The sequence below is a fragment of the Pinus tabuliformis genome, chromosome 8, assembly GCF_031772625.1.
Source record: "Pinus tabuliformis cultivar Carrire ecotype Pingquan chromosome 8, CPIR1, whole genome shotgun sequence".
NCBI lineage: Eukaryota > Viridiplantae > Streptophyta > Pinopsida > Pinales > Pinaceae > Pinus > Pinus tabuliformis.
This window is the reverse complement of record NC_142294.1, coordinates 1,182,187,771-1,182,211,820: the sequence shown is the minus strand read 5'-3', so window position 1 is coordinate 1,182,211,820 and position 24,050 is coordinate 1,182,187,771. Positions and strand designations below refer to the sequence as shown.

Sequence of the window (24,050 nt, the reverse complement as noted above, 5' to 3'; positions counted from 1 at the left end):
CATTAACCCCAAATGTGGATGGTGTGAATGACCATGGTGATGTGACCGGTGAATGGAACAAACCAACCCGACATGGACGCGGAGTGAAAGTGTCATGTTCAAGAGCGACTTGCTACCAACAAAGTTTCTTCAAGTTTTCTTCCCAATTTTTCCCCAGTCATTGTTGACTAGTACCTCTTTATTTTTATCAAGCTTGAGGAGGATAACATATGCTTGTTCTATAATTTGCCCTTCGGGCAAACCCATCGCTTTGTTTTACCGAGCTTAGCGATAGTGAAACTTGTTCTTGCCTGCCACAGACAAGTTTGTCGCTATTATGTTTTTTAACGAGTTTAACGACAAAGATAACTCAGTCCTTTTCAATTTTAGAGAGTCTGAAAAGGTACGTAAAGGAAACTCCAATATTCCTTTTTCGTCATCTAATCACTTAAGTCCGAAAAAGTATAAAACAATATAGAAAGGATGGATTTTCAATCCTTTTAACGAGCCGAACAAAAAAAGCGCTCGATCTTTTTGTGTAATGATCCCTCAAGTCCAAAAAGATTAAAATCTAAAGGAGGGATAGCACTTCCGGTCACTTTAATGAGTTGGAGAGGCCAATAGCTCGGCAATCTTTTCATATTTTCCGAGTCAGCTGAAAAGAGCTTAAAGAAGACTCGTCTTTTGAGGAACGAGTGATGAAATGGGTAGCAGCTGATTCCAGGTAAGGCTTGGAATTTTCCAATCACGACAGTGTTACAAGGATGGCTAAAATGATCACTCTTCGCAGCTGTTCCTCAAAATGGGTAAACAATCAAATGGAGGTGAATGATCGGCCAATTTGAAAAGTGGAGGTGGTGGTGCAAACATGCCCAAGGCTTTAAAAGGCTGAAATCTTACATTCACAAGGTTATTTACCGGAAATTGGTTCATTTTTTATCGATGAGCTTGAACTCTGGGGGAACATGTGCTCATTGCTTATATTTATTTTTTAACGAGCATGAAGTCCACATCAAAACTGCTCGATACAATGGTCGTTTTTTATTTTACCATAAAGTAGCTTTGTTCTTTCAAAGGATCATACTGCATGCTTAACCGCTTCACCAGATTAGTTAGAAATGAAAAATATATGAAAATGAACTAGGACACTAATATCTTACTCGAAATATGTACAAGCAATTTAAAAGTGTTCTCTTACCTCTCATTTTACCATTTTCATTTGAACTTTGGTCTGTTGGAGCTTTGGAGGTGCTTTCCCTCTCAATTTTCATCAGCTGATTCCGGGAGATCCTGTGGACGATTTTCGGCGTCGTTTGGACCAGGTAGGAGCTATCCCTTAGCTCTTTCATTTCATCCTTCCTATTTTCCATTTTGTGCTTGATTTCCTGCTTTTCTGAGCCCCTGGGGTTTGAGAAAAGCGTTCTGGCTCCAGCGCACCCTTCCTGTATCGAAAGGTGAGCTGGAAGTTGGCCAGTATACTATCAAATTGACCTTAAACGCACCCAGAACACTGTCAGAGGTGTGCTGGGTGCACAGAAGAATCTTTTTTGCACAGCTTTTCATGGGAAATTTTTGCCTGTTTCTCTCCAAATTGAAACCTAACTCCTCTCTTGTTTGTTTTCAGAGATTCATCGGAGCAAGATGACTATCACATGGCAAGAATGTGAGCATGAAGAGGAAGATCTAATTGCTTTACATGATCCGGTCACTGTGAATGCATTGCGGAACTGTGGCCTACTGAAGTTCTTCCGTATCTCTAGCATGAGACAACAGATCAACTTGCTGCAGTATCTTCTTGACGCTTGAGATCCTACCAACCAGGTGTTCCAGATTAGGGGAAAATCTATCGCCTTAACTGTGGAGGACATCTACTTTTTGACCGGTTTATTGAGGCGGGGTGCCCCCATCTCCTTATCCGGTTCAGCCCATGGGGGTGATTCCGTGAGAGACTATGTTCGCCGGTACTGTAGGGACAGATCTCAGCCGGGTAAAGACGACAAGATCATCATCCAATGTCACTGACAGGCCCCTGAGGACCATTCTGTTTACCATTGGTAGGATGGCTGGTAGTGCGTCAGTTCATGCGGCCAACCGATCCTATATGCAGTACGCCCTGGAGTGTCTTGAACCGAAAGTGTTCAACTGGTGCGATGCAGTACTTTCTGTGATTAAAGAACAGCTGACCAAGGTGAAAAGTGGTCGGTTGAAGAACTTTGGATGTGGTTCTATTTTGGTCGCTTTTTCCTTGGAGAGGATACCCATGATGCAGCCGCAGTACATTGCTCTCAGTTTACCTCCACCGACCGAACCACAGATGCAGAGATGGGTTGACCACATGTCTCGACATGCCGGTCAATATCTGATTTCTTTTTCTGATACATTCTTCGGGTGGTTTGATCGTCAGGAGATGTTTTATTCTGAGTATCCATACGCTGGTATGGATTTTCGGGGTGATCTAGATTTAGTACTGCCTACTGGTGAACAGTGGGGTGCCATTGGTAACTTCTTTGACCATTTCCTATTTATTGTTCTGCTTTTATAATGTTCTTGTGCTTTATTCTATCAATACTTGATTAAAACTCGTGTGCTCTTGCAGATTTTGGTCCCGTTCGGCCAGTAGTGTGCCCGAGAGTACCAGCTGCCGCACCAGGAGGAGAGGCAGCCGGAAGAGCTATTCTTCGCGACCTTAATGTGGCCGAGACTCTTTCAGCATTGCAGGATCAAATCGAGGGTCTCACTCTTGGAATTCCCGACGTGAGGACCGACGAACTCCCTTTGATGTTGTAGCGACATACTACCAGTGTGCCGCGTCGATGGACTCGGCTTCTATGCATGATTGCGTAGGCAGTGACTTGTTATCATGAGCATCATTAGACTAGGGTGCCCCCTAGCATTTTGAGTTTTGGGTCATTTGACCAATTTTGTCTTGGTTACAGAACATTATATGTGAACCATAAACAGATGTATATATATATTTTTGATTTTCGGAGTTTTATTTTGGTTAAGTGTTATTGTTCCATATGCAAATATTGATGAAATGCTTCTTTTACAAATGTTGTAGATGTCTATCTAATACATAATTTGCCAATGAGTCAGTTAATGTATTTAAGTTTCTGGAAATATGTTGATATTGAATAAAATCAAATTGCCTTTCCAAAATCTTAACTCTTAGGAACATGCAATAGATAGCTGGGTTCCGGACAGAGTATATACCAGTAAGTTGTAGTATGACGAGTTGTGAGTCTAGCCTGACAGTCAGTCGGCGTATGCCATGCATGATGGCATTAGAGAGAAGTTCTATCAACGCGCTATACTCAGCGATGTTATTTGTTGATCGACCAATACATACCCCTCTGAAACTCACCAACTCGCCGCTTGGATCAAAAATGGCCCAGGCCGCAGAAGATAGGTTCCGCGAACTACGACTTGCTTCGTCAGTGTACCCAACCCATGATTCCAATGGATTTGACATCTGTAACAAATGTAAAAGTGGATTACTTGACCAAAACCAAAACTTTAGTAAAAACAAAAATAAACAAAAGCAGGTAGGTTACTATACTGAATCATGCATAGTAACGCTTAAGATACAACCCGTTGCGAGGTTGTGCCAGCGGAATCCCATCATAATCCATTAACTTGTAGGCGCCTTTTGCTAACACTCGTTTAACAATATATGGGCCTATCTATAAAGACTCGAATTTTCCTGCTCCCAATTTATCGGACGCTTGGTCATACAGCAAGACCAGATCTCCTTCTGAGAAGACACGGGGTTTGACATTTTTGTCGAACTGTGCTTTGACTTGTTTCTTATGAGCTTCGTTAACCAATGCAGCGTCACGACGGGTTTCATTCAATCGGATTAATTCCAAGAAACGAGCCTCTTCATCTGAAGTTCCGGGAGAAGATCGATTGCGAGTTTGAGGGACGAGATTTCACATTGAATTGGTAAGATTGCTTTCAGGCCATACACCAATTTGAAAGGTGTGAACCTGGTTGCGTTTCTTACTGATGTTCGGTATGCCCACAAAGCTGAGTACAGGATTAGGTGCCAACTTCTTTTGTGAGTTCCAATCATCCTTTGCAGCATGCACTTCAGGACTTTGTTGATCGCTTCAACTTGTCCATTGGCTTGCGGATAATATGGAGAAGAGCTGTCGTGTGACAACCCCAATTTGGCAGCTAATTCGATCATCATGTGATTGCGAAAATGCGATCCATGATCTGTGACTATGGCCTGTGGTACGCCCAATTGGGCGACTACATGATTGAAAAAGAAAAGGGCAGTTGTTTCACCAGTGTTATTTAATGTAGGCATCGCCTCAGGCCATTTGGTAAAATAGTCGACTGCGACTATTATATACCCATGCCCCCCAGTCGAGGTGGGGTTACATGTCATGAAATCGATGCCCCATTTGGCGAAAGGCCCAAAAACAACTATCGGCTGTAGTAATGAAGGTGGTTTTCTTGTTTTGCTATCGAAAATTTAACAGTTATGGCAACTTCTGACCGCTGTTATGCAATCTTTAAACATTGTTGGCCAGAAGTATCCTGTTTGCAAATTTTTCTGTGTTGTTGCGTAACCTGATTGATGTCCACCGCATGCGCCTAAATGGCACTCATTCAGGACTTTTTTGCCTCCTCATGGGTGAGGCATCTCCTTAGAACTATATCGATACCGCGACGGTAAAGCGTATTACTGACGATCATGTAGCCTTTGGATTGGTATCTGATACGTTTTTTTTTTCAGATCTGGAGGTATTAGGCCTATATTTTTAGGTTTGGAGATAGATTAATATATCTCCATACCACGGATTGCTTGAAGATATCAGAAACAAAGATTCATCCACGATTTTATCTTCTGATGTGTCATCGTTGGATAATGATGGGAGATCGCATAATAACTCTACGAAGACAAGGGATTTCTTTGATTTGGATTTTACAAATTCTAGATCAAACTCTTGTAGAATTGCTATCCATTTTGAATATTTTCCCCCCAGCAACTGTCGCGACAATATGTAAGTCATGGGGTTGCAATCTGACAGAATGGTAGTTTTTCGAAAGAGGACGTAATGTCGAAACCTCTGTATCGCTTGAACTGCTGCTAATGCAAGCTTTTCAACATAAGAGTATTTTCTTTCTGTATCATTTAAGTTTCTACTTAAATAATATATAGGATGTTCAATTCCGTTGTCCTCTTGAACTGAAACCATGGCTATGGTTGTATCCGCTGCAGCTAGATACAGGTTATAGTCTTTTTGATAGTCTGGTGCATACATTAATGATGCGTTTATCAGAGCTTCTTTCAAAACATCAAAGGAAGCTTGCGCAACCTGATCCCATTCAAAGGGCACCTCCTTTTTCAATAAGCATAATTTGGTATGAACCTCCTCAGAAAGTTTGCTTTCCCTTGTAGTTTCTGTATCTGAAGCACGTTTGAAGGTGGAGGAAAATTTATTATTGCCTGAACCTTACAAGGGTCGAGACGAATCCCGTCCTTCGAGACTACAAAGCCGAGAAAACGACCAGAACTAACACAAAACACGCATTTGTGTGGATTGAGTCGTATTTTGTAGTGTCGGCAACGCAGAAATATTGCTCTTAAATGTTGCGGATGACCGGTCCGCTTTCGCGAATGAGCCGAAAGGTCGTCAAGATATGGTTGAATGATGTTTTTGATGTCATGGAAGGCATAATTCATTGCCCTTTGAAATGTTGCCCCCGCGTTCTTTAAACCAAAGGGTAATTTTCGATATGCGAATGTGCCCCACGGACAGATGAATGCAGTCTTTGACTGGTCCTATGGGCGGATATTGATTTGATTATACCCGGAGAATCCATCCATAAATGAAAAGATTTCACATCCGGCGCATTCATCAATTATCTGGTCGATAAAAGGTGTAGGATAGTTGTCTTTTGGACAAGCTTGATTTACATCTCTGTAATCGATGCACACTCTTATTGTTCCTTGTTTCTTCATAACAGGAACAATGTTCGATACCCAATCGGTTAGGGGAACTGGATAAATGAAACCAACGTGTAGAAGTTTTTCAACTTCAGATTTAATGGCAGCGGCTTTCTTGGGGTGCACCTGCCAGGGCTGTTGTCGTACTGGTTTGACATCCAGATACATCTTTATCTCATGTTCAACGATACTTGAGTCAATGCCTGGCATTTCATCATATGACCAAGCAAAGACATCTCTAAATTTGCGAAAAAGAGCGTTATATATTTCCAGCTCTGAAGGAGAACAACCTTTGCCAACATAAATATTCTCTACAACATTTGTTTTGGCTGAGATATTGATGGCAGTTGTCTCTTCAATACTGGACAAGTTTCGCTCGGAATCCACCGTGTTTACAGTATTTGATAGAAAATCAAAAACTGAAGGATGATATAGGTCATTTGGAGTATCTTCTTCATAATCAAGAAGAAGGGAACGATGGTGGTAATCTTTCCATGGACCCCCTTCAATTTCCATCGATTGAAGGATTCCTTCATCGGTGTTATACACTTTTGACCAAGGATCTAAAGGGGTTCCATATCGTCCAGACCTATCTACCCAAACGCTCGACGAGCGTTGATTTGTGTTTGCCTTCCATGCTAGAAACATTGATTGCTATAATACTTCTATTGGGCTTGGAGGCAACACCATTGTATGACCCATGTTTATATCGATTTCTGAAAACTTCGGAATGGAAGAAATCATATTGCAAGTTCCTACGGACGCGACTTCTGCCAGATTGATTGGAGGCGGGAGGGTGAAAGTACCCATTAACACAGGGTCTTTTAGCAGGCCTACTCCGATATTTTGAAGCGAATTATTGCTTCCATGGATCATTGGAATGCTTCCCGTAACTTGGGAACCGTTCAGAAGGAAAGTTTGTTGATCGATGATTGTCACAGTTCCTTGATAAGGAAATGCAATCTTCCTAAAGTAGGTCGATACAACGGCAGCCATAGCATATATCCATGGCCTCCCTAGTAGGATGTTGTAATCGAGGTTTCCGTCGATCACTTCAACATCTATTTCTACTGTTTTTCCTCCTAGTTCAACTTGCAAGTTACTTAGAATACCATACGGGGTATATGTTCGTCCATCAAATGCTTTTAGTGTCGTCGATGATCTCGACAAGGTTGGAGATCCTAAAGTTTTCCAGCAACTCATCGACATGATACATGTAGATGCCCCCTCATCAATAATTGTTCGATGAACAGTCTTGTTGAGGGCTTTCACTTGTATAAGGAAAGCTAGTTGAGCTGGTAACTGTGGATTGTATCCTTCATGGTTAAAAGATACAATATTGGAATCCTTTGGGTCTACCCCACCTATGGCTAATAATAAAGCTTGCTTTTGGGATGGGCAATTTTGTAGTACCTCAAGAGTCGACATTGCGGATGGCGATTGGGCCAAATCTTCCACTATATTATAATGTTGTGCAACTCTTGCACGAGGATTAAATGTCGATTTGTGTACTACTCCCTTAGGCAGTCTTATTGTCAGCTCTGGAATTATGGGTGGCACAACTTCTGTCGAAGTTGTTGTCGAACTACTCGGTTGATCTCTATCCTTGTTGTTCGACATCTGTGGATTTCCATAATCTTTGTTCCTTGTCGATATTAAAGCATCATTTTGATGTTTCGAAATCAACAACATCAGTACTTGGGACGGGGAAGAATTTTCATTAGCAACCAGATTTGTTCCTGGATTTGGGAACAAATCAGTTAGCACTGCAGAAGTCTTTTGAATCCTTAAATAATTTTTTAACTTCAGCTCTGAGCAGACAATTTTGTGTCCAATGATCCTCATCGCATATAAAACATGGATTTTTTGGTTTCCCCCTTCCAGGTTGGTTTGCAGAAGATTTTTCAGGTGATGATGATCCCTGTTTTTTCTTCTTCCCTTTGTAGTTCTTCTTGCCCCCTGGTTGCTTGGTTTCTTTGCCTTTGTCTGATGAGACGACATTAACTTCCAAGGCAAGAAGTTCATCTGCATTTTGACTTGAATTCTTACGAGCCTTTTTTGATGTGGCCTTTGTCGATTTCGCGTCTGTTATGCCAATCACACCGTTGCCAGCATGAGAGTCATTGTTTGATTTAGGTGGCGGAGGAAAAGAGAATTCTGGTCTAGGTGCATCAGGTATTTTATCATAGAGCATGCCAGACTGAGTATAAATCAAGTCCAGATACTGTGCACGAGAAATAACTTGCTCTTCTATGATGACCCCCCCTTTTGCTACATCTTCTGTAATAGAAGGTAACAAAGACTTAATAAACCATTCAGCTAAAAGCTGATTAGGAACATATGTTTTTACCATTCTGCGACGACGTCGCCACTCATGAATATGATCAGATATGTGAGTAGCGGTCGTTTGCTTGAAGTTGGTAAGGAGTTCTGTTCCTGTCTCGTACCTGATTGGTAACTGAAAATGGGTTAAAAAGGTCGTTGCTAGGGTACTGAAGTTGTCAAACGAAGCTTTGGGCAATTCGATATACCATTTTGCTGCTAGACCAGTTAGAGTCCTCTGGAAAAGGCGAAGCCTAATTGAATCATCGTTTAAAGTGTTCGATGAACACCATAGATGAAAAGTCATCACGTGATTCGATGGATCTTCACCCAGATTTCCATTAAATTTAGGAATATCTGATGGAAGCTTATGTGGAATCGTGGGCCACCAAGGGGCATAAGCGATTGGATCGTTTGCTAACCGGTTTAGATCTGGTAACTCTAAAGTTGCCACGAATGGTAACTGTTGATTTAGGTTAGGCGAAGCATACCCAGGATAAGATGGAATCGCCTGAGCCGTTGGTCTTTGCATACTGACATAATGCATTTGATGCTGATAACTCTGGTAAGTTTGGTGGCATAATCCTTATAAAATGATTGGTTTTGACCGTTTTGAATATACGGTTGCCCACTATTTGCAAAGATTTGTTTCTCAGATCCTTGGTATACTTGTTGGAATTGCGGTTGTTGGTATTGCACCAGCCATGGTTGTGATACCATGTGCTGTTGCCCGATGCTGACCGTTTGACCAAGATGAGGGGTAACTGTACCCAATTGGGCCTGTGTCATTCCACTAGTTGGCGATTGTGGTTGAGTTGCAGGGTTAAACGGTTGTTGCAACATAACCTAAGATACTTGAGGTTGGCATACAACAGGCAGCATTTGTACTTGCGATACTGTCACAATAGCTAGTGTAGTTGGAATGTTTGACATAAGTAAACATTGTTGCATCGAATATACAATGCTTGGTCGTTGAGGTAGTGTCGGTACCCAACCACTAGACATAATTCCGTTATAACCTAGATCTTGTTGCGAACTCCCGTATGGTTGTCCTCCCGCAGAAGACAATGTAAAGGCATACTGCCCCCCTTACGGTGGTAGCCCAGTACTCAAAGGAATAATTTTCCCTTGAGGCGCGGACTGCCCAAATTGATCCCTTGAAAAATCAATCTGTTGAGATCCAACATAAGAGTTTCCTGATACTATCCCAGATGAACAAACAGGAACAGACCATACTGCCGACACGGCCCTTGGTTGGGCTTCCTCTAGTGACTGAGAGCTAGTCGGAACAGATGGTATGTCGGCGAACATCGTTGGAGTGACAGCGGGAAGTTCGGTCGTCGCTATATTGGATGATACAGTCCTAGATGTTGACGATTGTTCAGACATTTCTAGTCTATCCAAAAGATTACCTAGAGATTCTACAGGAGCTTCCGATAGTGGTGGTCTAATTTCTGACGAAGAATGATACAGAGTGATCCTGACCCCAAATTGCGATGGAGTACTGGATGGAAGATCCTCTACTATCTCTTCTATAGCAATCAAACCAGGCGGAAGAGGTAGACCGTCAGGTCCATAAAATATTTCTGGTGCCGAAGAAGGTATGGAATCTGCAACGACAGATGTTCGGGGAACAACACTCTCCGAAACTGGTTCAGTGACACAAGTGTTTACCCTCAAACTAGGATCAGGGGTACTATCCTTCTATGGTTGCTGAACTTCTTTTGTAAAGGCAGGGATAACAGAAATGTTTGGAGTAACCGGAATCTCTGATGTGGTCAGAACACTTGTTCTAACTTTACCAGGAGATTTGGAACCTGCTAAACGAGTTCGTTTTGTCCGCAATAGTTTCAATTCTAGGGACAAAGACGGTTGAATCGTCAGCCTCCGTGAACGACGGGGTTTCAATTAACTTTCTTCCACGATTGCGGATTACTCGATCAACTAACAATAAAAGGGGAAGTATATTTCCGAATTAAATAAATTTTAGACGCTTTGACACAACTTATTTTTTCAATTTTAAAGAGTTGAGAAAAAACAAAAGATGACACTAGTCTCCTTCGATTTTTAATGAGCCTGAAGTGACAAGTGCTCAGATGGACCTTTTCTGTTAAGGAGTCTGAAAAGGAACGAAAGGGACTGCTCTGGAGATCTAGGTAGAGGGTGTACTAGACCAATCGCAAAATTGCAGAATACGTTTTACGGTACGACAGTCAATTTTCCCAAATGATGTGTTCGGTGCATTGCGATCGATAAGGTGGCAGACACGGCTTCCTATGGATAAAGGATAAAGCCTATAGGGGTCTCCCAAAATATACTCGACGGTACATGGGAGCACAAGTCCGTATTGGCACTTGTCGTCTCAAAGTGGAGGAATCACCCAACCAACAGTGAAAGTGATAGTTACCACGTTTAACGACGCCGGAACACGTCTCTATCCTAGACCTCTAGATGTTGCATTAGGTTCCAAAGCGTTGTTAGATTCATTCAATTTATTTTAGAGTTGATCTTGTTTATGAAATTTGCCTTTTGGGGTTCACCTTGTGATGTATAGATGTAATTCCTAAAATGCAGTTTAAGATGATAAACAAACTTTTTATCTTCTTTTATGCCATGAAAATCCTAGCTACTAAGGAAAGATAAACAAATTTCTTTCAACAAAGAGCAAAGAGCACACACTAAATGCACTTTTCCTAAATCAAGCCAATCAGACTGTCTAAATGCAAATGCACATGCATGTATTTGTTTTTTGACTTTCTTAATATATGGATGATAAAAAGAAAGCTTAATGTGCAAATTCGAATTACTTTTTAAAGCGATAGCGATTTAACAACTTCCTTTTCAAAGACAAGTGAGGGTAGAAAGACACTCAACGATTTTCGAAAGGAAAAATAGCTTTTCGACACTTTAAAAATTACACCAATTCAAATCACATGCAACAGTAAATCATATAATCGACTACCAAACAGGAGGCTTGTTGTCTATGGCTGAAAACGACAGTTACGACACTTTCCAATCAAATGACGACAGCTCGATTATGTTACTTTTTGCAAAAGAGAAACTGAAAATGATAAAAATACACTTAAAACATTAGCAGTTCTTCGCACATGAGAGGTTGGAATATCAACAAGGAAAAGGGTTTCAAAATAGAGGGTTACTAATCTCAGGCTGCAAAATTCAAGAATAGAACTGAAAGAAGTGAATCTGGAGACCAATATTCAGTGGCAAAGGCTCAATCTGATCAGCGCACCTGTAACACAGGGAATCTGCATTCCAGCGCAGGTTCACCACTCGGGAAGTGCGCTTAAGTGCAGGTTCACGGTACAGAGGGTGCGCTGGTCCAGAGATGAGACTTTGAACAGGCTCCGGGTCACAATTTGCAATTCAGTTCAGGGTTTTTGGCCATAAACAAGATGATCAGTAAACTTGATAATCAGGGGTAGATCTAAATGAGGCTACTAAGGCTACCACAAAGAACAAGTAGAGAGTTTGTAGATTGAATGTTCAAATTATAAACAACCCGGAGATTGACTGAAGCAGCTTTGATCTACTTTGCATTTGTAAAATGAATGCAGTTCGAAGGCTAGATGGCTGATCTTCAGGCTCCGTCTATGTGTTTATAAAGTAAACAATTACAAATGAACAAACAACCTATTCGCTCCCCAGCGGAGTCGCCATTTTGTTACAGGGATTAGTGTCTATATAGAACTGCTCTATCCCACTAAGGTATGGTAGCTGCCTTAGAAACAACAGAAGAAAGTCTACTTTGATTCCTTTTATAATAGGTAGATAGAAGAAGAATAAGGAGGCCAACCTTTGTCTTTCGCTTGACTCCTTGTTTGATTCTTCCTCCTTCTCATAGCCTTTCGATGCTTGTCCTTTCGTATGCCCAGCTTCAAGGAATACCTGCGGGATCACAACAACACAAGACTATGCAAGAACATGGATCTACTAATATAAATAATCTAGGGTCAGTATAGATTAACCATACAAATGCATAAACATGGATTACACAAAGAGATGGAAGGAAACAAGAATAGCTTTATTGATAATCAAAGTGAAGTCAAGAGAGTTACAGCCAGCTGTTCTGACCCAACATCATCCTCTTGACAAGAAAAGTTCTCTTTTCACCTCACACAAAAGCTTAGATCACCCAACATGCACTGATATCACCTCAAGAAACTAACAGCAATTCCTTACAATATGCCCAATTCCAACCTCTGGATCTCTTGGATGAGGGATCCATATATAGCCATCTTGTCAGGGATATGAGTCATCTCTTTGTTTTCGATTAGTGTCCTCCCACTGATAGTCCTTGCTTCCACTTGGAGATTGAGCATCTCTTACTCATCCTTGGTCGAATTCAGAGAGGCAAGTGTCACAGGAGAGAGTTATGGAAGATTCCATGCCTTTCCACCTTGCAAGATGACACTGCCATTTGCAAAAAGGTTTCACTGATCTATGGAGTCGCCAGCTCCTATTCATTGTCCAGTTGGTTAATGTCTAAGGCCTGAAAATTTGTTTCAGACATGAGTTTGGCTAAACCCTGTCCCTTTATCAGCTTGGTGGGTTTTATTTCTATGTCGTATTCAAGAATGCTGGCAGTCCACTTGCCTCTCTTGCCTTCAAGTCCCTCTTGAGTTAATATGTCTTTCACAACAGAGTTTGGGACATAGGCAATCACATGGGAGTATAGAATATAAACTCTGAAGTCTTTAATGGCCTTAACCAGGGCATAGGCCTGTTTTTCCATGATTTGGTATTTCAAGGGTGCATCTCTTAGGGCTCAGCTGAAAAAAGCAATTACTTTTTCGTTTCCTTGATCATCTTTTTGCAAAAGAATAACAGCTATGGTGTGCTCAGATGCAAACAAAAAAATGATAGAATCTTTGTCAAATTGTGGACTAGTGAGGACAGGCGTTTGAGTCAAGGCAGTCTTGATACTCTCAAAAGCTTGCTTGGTTTCAAGAGACCATTTTACCTTGGCATCCTTTTTTAACATGTTGCTTGACATTCTTATTAGTTCAGCAAGATTTGGGATAAATCTCCTTAGGAAATTGATCTTTCCAAAGAATGCTTACAACTCTTTAATGTTTCTTGGATAGGGTATTGGAGAATGGCTTGGATCCTTTCAGGATCAATTCTGATCCCATCTTTTGAGATAATATGGCCAAGTAATTTGGCTTCTTCAAGGCCAAAGAGAGACTTCTTGGGATTCAAGGAAATGCCATATTTCCTACATGTCATGAATATTTTCCTAAGGTGCTTGAGGTGATCTTGATCAGATTTGAAGAAAGGGGTGAGGTCATCAAGGTAAACAACTAGAAAATCATGGATTTCCTTGGCAAATGCAATGTCCATGGCCCTTTGAAAGGTTGCGCCAGCGTTTTTCAGGCCGAATGGAATTTTAACATACTTAAATGTTCCCCAGGGTGTAGTAAAGGTTGTCTTGTCTTGGTCATCTGGGTGAACAAGTATTTGATTGAAACCTGAAAAACCATCTAGCAAAGAAATTCTAGATGACCCCACTACTCTTTGCAGAATGTGGTCCATTTTTGGCAATGGGTAGTGGTCTTTATGGAGACTTGGTTTAAATTTCTTAGGTCCACACATAGTCTAATTTCACCTGTCTTCTTTCTTGCGGGGACAAGATTGGATACCCATTCAGAAAATCTAATGGGAGCTATGATACCCGCTTCAAACATATTCTTTACCTCCTTCTCAATCAGGGGAAGAAGCATTGGGTTAATTCTTCTAAGTTTCTGCTTGAAGGGCTTTTGATTTGGTTTTAAGGGAATGGTATGTTGAATTACTAAGATGTCATAGGACTTCGAGTCCTCATAACTCCAAGAAAACACATCTTGGAATTCTTTGAACAGATCGACATATTTGGGCTTTTGATCAGGTGGTAGATTTTTGGACAATTTGATCATTTTGGGCTTCTCTGTTGTCCCTATGTTGTGTTCTTCTATGGCAGCATTTAAAGGTTCCATTTTAGGCTTTTTAGGGACGTCATTAGCATCAAACATATCCTCTAAGGGAGTTAAGCCAGCAAGGAGAAAGTTATCCTTTAGATTAATGATCTCGTCTTTTGTTTTGGTTATTTCTTCCAAATGTTCTTGTTTCAACTGTTCTATGCTTGCATTGTCAAAAATGGTTGGGTGAAGGATTTGTTTTGCTGTTGTAGCTGTTACAGCATGCTGATTTTCATTTGTTTGCTGTAGGGGATCATCCATGGCATCCATGTCAATGTTTATATTTGAAAACTCACCCTCAAGAGTGAGAAAATTGTTAATCTGGGCATCATTTTCGAACACCTGCCAATCTTTAACATTGTTTGGGACAGTAGGCCTGTGTTTTATCTCAGCAGTGAAATGGTGATTTGGCTCGAAGGGAAGCTTGCATGTACTAGCAAAAGTGGCTAGGCTGTGTGCATGAATGTTATGATCTCTCGAAATCTTGGCAAGATTGGATTCAGTGAATGCATTAAGTATATTAGTGGCAGCAGTCCTATAGGCCCTCATTCTATTGTCATTAGTGACAAAGTTACCTTTCATTTGTTGTATGACTAAATCAGAGTCACCTAGGATGGACACTTTTGTAGCCCCTAGAACTTTGAGCAGTTTGAGGCCTAGAAGGAGAGCCTCGTACTCTGCCATGTTGTTGGTGCATCTGAAATTTAGTCTGTAGGCATGGCCTTCTGCATGATTGTTATGAGAATTATGAATCCATACACCTGCCCCTGCTCCTAATTTATTAACAGAACCATCAAACTCTAAATACCATGTGATTTCTTGCTTGGGATTTGTATTAAGAGTTTCAGTCATTTTAGGATTGGGCAGATTTGAATATTCTATTTGGGGAAGTTTTTCTTGCATGTTGGTTTCATTGGCTATTGTGACAGTTTCTAGGGTTTCGGAAACCGATTCCTCATTTATGCATGTTTCTTGTGTTAAAGCCAAAGGCTTGTCATCAGTTGGAGGACTTGTTTCATCATTAAACAAAATAAAAGAATCCATATCAGTATGGATTGAGTAGATGGGGAAGTTTTGGGGCTTTTCCTCACTACTTACCACATACTTCATAAGTGTTTCTCTATACAGTCTCTTTGGTTTCCTAAAGACTGAAATAGTGGCATAAGAGAGGTCTAGTTGGAGAGATCCTTGGAGTTTTGCTCCCCATGATCTTGACAGGAGCATGCCATACTTTGTTGGAATGTCAGCAACTACTACATCCATTAGGATTGTCTTGTTAGGAAATTGGACTAAAGACACACAAGGGTCTTTGATTGAGCCTAAACACTTGACCTGACTTGAATCAAAGGAGAATAGATCTTTGTAGGGTCTTGTTATGTCAAGGTTTATATTTTCCATTACAGCTTTGGGCATAAGGTTGTGTGAGGCACCAGAATCAAACATAGCATTATGCAAAATTTTGTCGTGTATGTGCAAACTGACATAAAAAGGTAGAACAGATCCATATGTTGATTTTCCATTAACCTCTGGCCCGAACCACAGCTCAGGGGTATCATCTAAAACATTTACACTGTCTTTGACCTTTGGCATTTGAAGTGATCTTTGAATTTGCTGCCTATAAACGTCATGCTTGGCCAGTTCTAAGAGGGGGATGGATATCTTAAGTTTGCCAATCTCTGCTTCTAAGTTAAATGGTTTCTCTAGTGAAATCTTTGTGTTAGCAGTAGTAGATTTCTCTTTTTCAAGTGTATTTTCTGTGTTTTCCTTTTGATTATCAGCATTTTGGTGAATAACAGTTTGTGGTATTTCTGTTTTGGGAAGGTCTTTAGGAGTACTGTTCAGATTTTCTTCTAAGGATAAAGGAGGTAGAGGCTGATCAATAGAAGGCTGCATGACTGTTATGTCCTCTACAGTCACTTGATGCGGATTTGGGACGGTTATATCAGCTGGTTCTGTTACAATAGCCTTGCCTTTAATCTTGTTGGGCTGTTTATTCTCTTTTGGTTTGCTAGATGCAGGGATATCAATGGTTCTAGTTCTCAAATTATATTGTTTGTGGACCTCATATACAGCGGAATCATATCCTTGCTTAAAATCAAAAGACTCTCCGGACTTAGTCTGAAATTGACTTATCTCATGGTCATCTTGGTCTTCTTGAGTTAGGAAAATTTGTTGCTCACCCTTCAAATCTATTGAGTTCATGTGAGTGTCCTCTGTTGGCTCACTACATGTGGATGCTTCTGTGTAGTTCTCTTAAAAAGGAGGCCTAATATCATGGTCGGGACTAGCCCTTCCAATGTTTGGGTTTTGATTCTTCCTGAAATTTGGGCTTCTTGTGGTATTTGGCTTCTGTCCTTCCCAGGATGATTTCCTCTCAACACTCTATACTCTGTCTCCCAGCCTGTGCATGCCATTGATAATAGCGTCCAACTTTTGTTCTAAGGTTGAGGGTTCTTCCTTGAAGGTGGTTCTTCTCTCATTTCTAGCTCTGTTTCTTTTGGCAATTAAATTTGCCTCCACAGTGACAGCCAAATTTTGCATCTCAGCAAGGCTGTTAGGGGCCCTTTCCTTTAACTGGTAGGCCATGTTTGGGTCAAATCCATTAGGGAATTTATACAAGGCAAGGTCAGGTGGAGATCTTAAGTTCTATGGTATTGCATTATAGACATTATTGAATCTTGCACAATAACCCAAAACAGTCTCTTGAGGGCCTCTTTTAATTGTATCATATTCAGCTAGTATATGCAAGGGGTCTTTCTTTTTCTCCCATCTATTGATAAACGACTAGTACAAGGCTTCTGGGCCTGCTATGGAATTAGCTTAGAGTGCTCTAAACCAAGTTCTGACATCACCTGTCAAACTTTGGACAAAAATTTTCATTCTGACACTATGATCATCAATCTCATAGCTTTCAAAGTAATCCTTCATTTTCTTTGTATGCTGAAGGGTTGTGCAGGCACTGGTGCCATCAAAATAGGTTATTTTAGTCTAGTAATCCTGAGGCATAGCCCCAGGATTAGCAGGCAATTGCAAAGGTGCATATCTGTTAGCCATATTTGTAGGGATAAGTGGAAAAATAGGGATAACTGGAACAGTAGTGGTAGCTTGTGGAGTGAATGAAGGTGTGGAAACGATGCTTGGAGAAGTGGATGATGAACTAGGGGAAGTAGGGTTTGAATGAAACAAAACTTTGACAGGGGTTGGAACACAACTAGGCTGAATTGTTTCAGGACTAGAAGCAATACAGTTTTATTGTTTTTGTTTGCTAAGGCTTCTAGAGATTAAGTTGGGATTTTCAAAAACAACTGGAGGATGTGGGTCTGGATTTGACCTTGTATAACGTGGATTCTTCTTGGGAGCTAGCTTCTAGCTTGCTTTTTAGGGAATAGAAAGAAACTTTTGAAAGGTCAGATTCTTCCTCAGTTGAGTTTTATACCTGATTTGTGAGATTAACTGAGGATGTCCCCAGCTGAGTCGCCATTATGTTATCACTCAGGTTGTCCCTTGGCTCCTTAAGGGATACAGCCGAGGTAACCACAGACCAATCTTTGGGCTGCTGGTCCTAGCCTACCGGCAGCCAGAGAGGGCTCTCTCTTTAGGATTTAGCTTTGTTTATGATGATTTTAGGCTAGCTATAGGTTTGAAAGGGCTTTTTTGTGTTTTGGTGGGAAGGTGGAAAGGGAAAGCTTTCAAGTAGAGAGGCAATGCATAGTGAGGTAAGTTTCAAACCATTGGGCATGGAGTCATGGAGTAGGACTGCTGGTGCATTTTCTTGGTCACAAGAGGAATAAGGAGCAAGGTAGCTGCATCAGAAAACAACATTCAAGCTAAATGGAGATGGATTGAATGCTAAGGAATGAGAGGCAACAGAGAATCTCTCAATCAGGTTAGCAGAGGGAAAATGAACGAGCCCTATCTAGGAGCAGCTAAGAATTCCTAGATAACAGTCACTCATAGGTGAATTAGGGCAAATATGAGCCATAAGGAATCCATATTTATGCCTAAATCAAAGAAGAAAACATTAAGAAACCACAGAAACTGAGCATAGAGTGCAATTATGCAAATTCTAAACCAGACTTTCGTTCTGTGACTTGAGCATATATGAAATTGAAATAACAGAGGGAAGAAACACTTATTGATTCATGTGGCAGCACAAGAATTCCATCATTCACTCATTACAACCATTAACAATACATCAACAGTCCATTCTCCAAGCTTTCAACAATCTTTGATTAAAGAAAACATATCAGATACAGAGCGAGTCTCTCTTGGAGTGCGTTACCCAACTGACCAACAACCAACCCTTAAACAATGAACTCGGGTGGTTTATATAGAACAAGACATCAAAAATATTTATTACATCTGACCTAAAACAGGTCCACGGAAAAAGTTTCTTTTAACCTAAACTTGTACTGGAATTAAATGCAAGAAAATATCTACTGAGCTGCGCCGGAAGCAGCCGCAAAATGAGTTAATATGTCTTCCTTTGGTGGCTTGGTGCAATGCTTCTGCAATAACTGTGCTTTGGGCTTTGATCCACTGATCTCATGTGACTTTGATGTGCATTAACTGAGATTTGAAAGCCTTTAAATGGATTTTAATGTTTTATTGACTTTGTTGGGGGGCTCTTTAATGCTGAATCTGCTTCGAGCCGCTGAAAAAATCCTTACTGATACTCTTTGCCGCATCCTGATACTCTTTGACACTGGTTTTGGCTTTATCTGCTTCTCCTGGTACTCAAAACTGCTAAATGGTCGCCTTTTGGCTTATCATGGGCGAAACGACTGCTGCAAACCTGCACTGGATAGGGGATTTCCATTTTGGCCCTTTTTCCTTAGCGATGCGCTAATCGCGCATCAAAAACTGCCTCAGAAACTGATTCCGGGCTTCCTAAGTCGCGATTTCGCCTTTCGCGCCATTTTTGCGGTGACATCAGCATGACGTCAGTAGGTGGGACCCAGTACGGCGGGTGATGTGGCAGGGTGACGTCACGCTAACTTGAGGGTACGAAGGGTGGTTTCCGGTTTATGTCGCACCACCTTTTTGCAGAAGGCAGTTTAGGAGGAGGGGACTCGGCCACAGCCAAGAGGGTGACACGTGGTGGGAGTACGACGGGAAAACCGCCCATCTCCTAGACGTTAACCATTGACAGGTACGGAGGGGGAAAAGACCCGCCCACCATTGATCTTGGGCGCGGAGGATCGGACAACTGGCGGAACAGGTAAGGCGGTGGAGGGATAAGGGACGGGGCCCGCTTGTTTTTTGAATTAATTTATTCATACAGCGGGGAAAAACTTTGGAAAAGTTGGTTTTGGTTAATATGCGAGCGGAGTAAAATATATTTACATGCGAGACCTTAGGATAGGGGTGGAACATGGGTACTGAAGGGTTAGGGTTAGGGGAAAAGGTTGTTAGTTTGACTAGATGTCAGACTAACTCTAGTTAGGACACGGATGAGCTAATAACAGCCCCAGAGGGAATGTTATTCCCCGGACTTAGGAAAATATGGCTATAGTGCCAGGGAGGGGTTATTATTTATTTTTCGGATTTTATATATTTTTTGCATAATAGGGGATAGGGAAATGATCTTAGGGAGCTAATAAATAGAGTTAGGAGTTAATATGAAAATTACCAAAAAGCGCTAACTTAAATATCTTAGGCTATAGAGAAGAAATGAGACCAGTAGAGGAAGTATGAACATTTCTTGAGTAAAGCAGATCTTTACCAAGGCAGTTTGATGTGAAGATGATGAGACTGAGAGGTATCAAGCAAATCTTGACCTCTTTAGGGGAAGTTAGTGAGTGACTTGGGGAACGAGAGGAAGGGGGAATTAGACATGCCTCGCTTGATCTGAACTAGCTAAAAAAGTGCCTCAAGACTATGATATGAACAAATATAACACTTGAAAACATGAACTGGATCACACAACTTAATTCTGCAACCACAAAAGTACATACCCAGCCTACTTACCTGGCATTTTTTCTTCTTTTTGGTTTGGGTGCACTTGAACTAGCAAACCCAGCTTTCCAACTTTTTTTCTTTTTTCTGTTCTCCTATCTATATCTACACTTATTTCACCCAGGGGCTCAGATTAAGCTGTTGAGCACCCTCGCTTCTCTACCTATCTACAAATCTGCCAAGATTAAGCTGTTTGGATAGATAATGATTCTCTATATTCTACAACAGGAAATTGAAACCTGGGGAGGCCAAGATTAAGCTGTTTGGCCTTCCCTTTAACTGAAACTCTTCAAAAATGGATAACTGATCAAAATTGGTATATAGCAGTGGCACTTAGACTAGCACACTCTCATGAATATGCCTCTGGTCATCTTGTAGCAAATATGGAGCATTGTAGCATGCAAAGAATGACATATTTGGCATGTAAAACTATCAATCATGAAAAATGAACACCTATTGCAATAGGAGGCTAACACAATGAAGTATGGAATTTCTCAAAATGTTATCACAAGGAGGTTGTTCTCCCAAAATTGTGTAGCAAAGGAACAAAGCACTTCATTTATTTCTTTTATAGTAGAATAGTTGCAATTTCATTTTTACTTTTTCGTTAAGTTTTGATTCTACAATATATTAGACAATAGTTGTAATCTCATTTTCAATATTTCATTTTAGTTTTGTTTTCATCATAGATATATGTAATCTCATTTTTAGTTTTAATATCTCATTTAAGCTTTGGTTGTGTAATTGGTAGTTGCAATTTCACTCTTGAGTCCTTTTAGTTCATGATTCAGAATCAATAATAAATATCTAGAATAGAAACTCTATTTTTCTTTTCTTCATTAAAATCTTTACTTCCAAATCTAACTTTAAGCACTCTTAGTCTTCATTTCATTTCTTTATAAGAAGTAAATACATTGTACATCATTAGGGATTAAAGGATTAAAAACCCCAAAACAACTTAAAACTCAAAAACACTAAAGTAGGAAGGGCCATCTAGCACACATAGTGCACTACACTACATTAATTTACGATACCTGGATTGATAATTTATGTAGAAAATTTTAGGACACTAAATTGACCAAAAAGTCCTCCAGAATGGGGGCTAGTCGCAGATGGTTCTATCTATCCAACAATCTTTTTAGGATCTTTTATTATTCCTGCATCAATCTTTCATTGTCTGCCCGGAGTCGGGCCATCTCACCTTTTATTTCTTGGACAGTTGCGCAGAGGTCTGCATTAGGATTTTGTGTATCATCGCCAGCTGCACCCAAACCTCGAGATTGCCTCCCTGAAACGATGTTGGCCATGTTCCCAATATGGAACCGTGTGGTAGATTTCTAGGTCGCCTCATGCTAACTATTTGTTGTCTCCTACGTGCACAACACAATTTTGTTATTCCTTATTCTAAAGGCCTCAGTTTTGGAACCTGAATGCTCTGATACCATATGTAACACATCCATCTATCAAAATTATATATATATATATATATATATATATATATATATATATATATATATATATATATATATATATATATATATACTTAAACCACCCAAAAATTACATTTATAAGTTAGACGAGGCATAATCAATTATTAACTATCATGTATGACTTATATACAACCTTGCTAAATGCCATTACCAAATTTATTAAAATACAATGGTTTGGACTTTAGATACTATGTATTATTTGTATGATGATGATTGCGGTGGGATTTGGTTGTACACGGCATTTACTTTAAAATATTTACATCCCTATGTATTAAACAAATGGGTACACTGTTGTCCTATGTGCTAATTGTTTATAGGCCATAGCCTCGAATCCCACTTAGGAAATGCATGTGTATTTAGTGTTCTCGATGTCCCAGTCCTGGTGGCTGCCTGAAGGTGATCCATCTGTCCTTATCCAACCTAACCCTTGGGATTAGGCTCCTCCATCGACAATTCACCATGGCCCACTGGATCAAACGGTCCATAGGTTATCGATCCTTCATTTATCAGCACTATGGTTTCAATGTGCCATTGTTTCACTCTAGAATTCTCGAGGGTTTATGGCTTTGCTCTGTCCTGCAACATTTGTCTTCGCCTGCAATCTGAGTTCACTGGTCTATTCGCACTGTGTTCTGGCATCTTGGCATACTTTAGTGAACCCGAGATTGCTTCAACACACTGGAACTCGTTTTGTGGAGGCAACTTCTACAATATTCCCTCTAAAGGTAAGCTTTCAAGTCCTCTTTTCCACATATTCGACCTTATTTATCAGGGTTTAGCACATTTACTATAGCTTCTATTCTCTTTTGCATGTTCTAATAAAAATTCTTTGCAAGGTGTAAGGTCTGGTTCTTGGGATGAAAGATTCATCTCGGCACTGTGGAAAACCCTCCTTTTCACTTCATCATCCGCAACCAGTTCAAGGTATTACGATTCTCTGCAATTCTTTCTAGGGTAGGATTTTGATGGTTAGGCCACCAAGTCTAAAATAAAGTGATGAAAGTTTTAGATGGGTCTTTTGAGACCACTAGAGTTATGGCTCCTTTGATAGTTTGTTTTGTGTTTCTTTCCAGAAGTCTTGCTTTAGTCCCATTTAAGAAAAAGAGGCCTACATCGTCAGCTGAATGTTGAAGGTTTTTAGCAAGGAGTTTCAGGCCGCCATTCCTGGTATTACATCGACACTTTGAACATTTAAAATGTTTTACTGGAGTTTTACTGAGATGAGGGTTTCATAGTTTAATTGTTGAGTTTCGGTTATTTTCCCAGTTTTATTCAAATGCAGAGTTTGGAATCTGAGGGTTATCCATCCTCAATTTCTTTAGAATGTTTGGTTTACACTTTGTTCGATACAAAGTTATAATGTGGCATAGAAATGTATAATTTGTTTTGCACTGAATTAGTCCTAGCTTGGTAAAATCTCAATTTATTTTGACTTAAAATAAAAATCTTTAGTGGTTTCTTTAGAAGCTCAATATGCTACGATATTTGTTATCTGTCTAAGACTGTAATCTTCTTTTTTATTGAAAATTTCCAGAATTCGATGCTTGCATATTGCATAATTGAATTCGTGAGTTCTTTTATACTCTTGATTATCGAAGTGGCTATTCAAAATTAAATTGTATATTTGTGCATCAACTAGGGTTTTAATGCATGTAAAGATTTATGGTATAGAATCGTGAGCAGTTTAGTTTCTGTTGATCTTTAAGTATACCTATTTATTTTATCTATCATTGTTTGAAGCTCTTTCGGTTGATATATGACTTTAAATGCTTTTCTTGAATTAGATAAGGTAAAATAGAGGGAAATTTACCCTATCTGATATTGTAATAGTCCTGTTTACAGGAAATGCTTATCTTTTCCTAATTTGCTTATCCTTCTAATTGATTTGCTAAATATCCTAATATTCTTAATATAGTTTTTTCTATGAATGTAATAATGGTTTCTCCCTCAATTTCCTATTATTCTCTTGAAGAATTTCAAAATAAAATATGAACAACCCTAATGACATACTTCAAGAAATAGGAAACATTGTGTATAATTCTTACACAGTAATTTACAAATATATCTCTAAGAATTTTGCCAATCCCTAGCTAATGTTCTTAGATTTAGTGAATAACTTATACAAGCAATTCTTTAGTTATCTTGTTATGCTATCCATGACTGAGTCTGTATAATATTTTCACTTTAATATTCCTCCCTATTGTGAGATTACCTACTCTAGTAAATCTCCCCCCGTGCTACTCCTAATTTCAGGAGTTCTCTCTCTCCTTGGAGAATTTAATGTTTACCATCTATCTAGTCTTAACGAGACATAGCCATTATGGACTTCCTGACCTTTTAGCATAGTCCTCCTTTTCTCCTTCT

At 40.1% G+C, this 24,050-nt stretch overlaps 1 pseudogene; it reads left to right on the top strand.

Moving 5' to 3' along the window:
• The first annotated feature begins 1,930 nt into the window (after window positions 1-1,930).
• LOC149239565 (putative carboxylesterase 2) overlaps window positions 1,931-24,050 on the top strand; it is a 51,211-nt pseudogene continuing 29,091 nt past the window's right edge.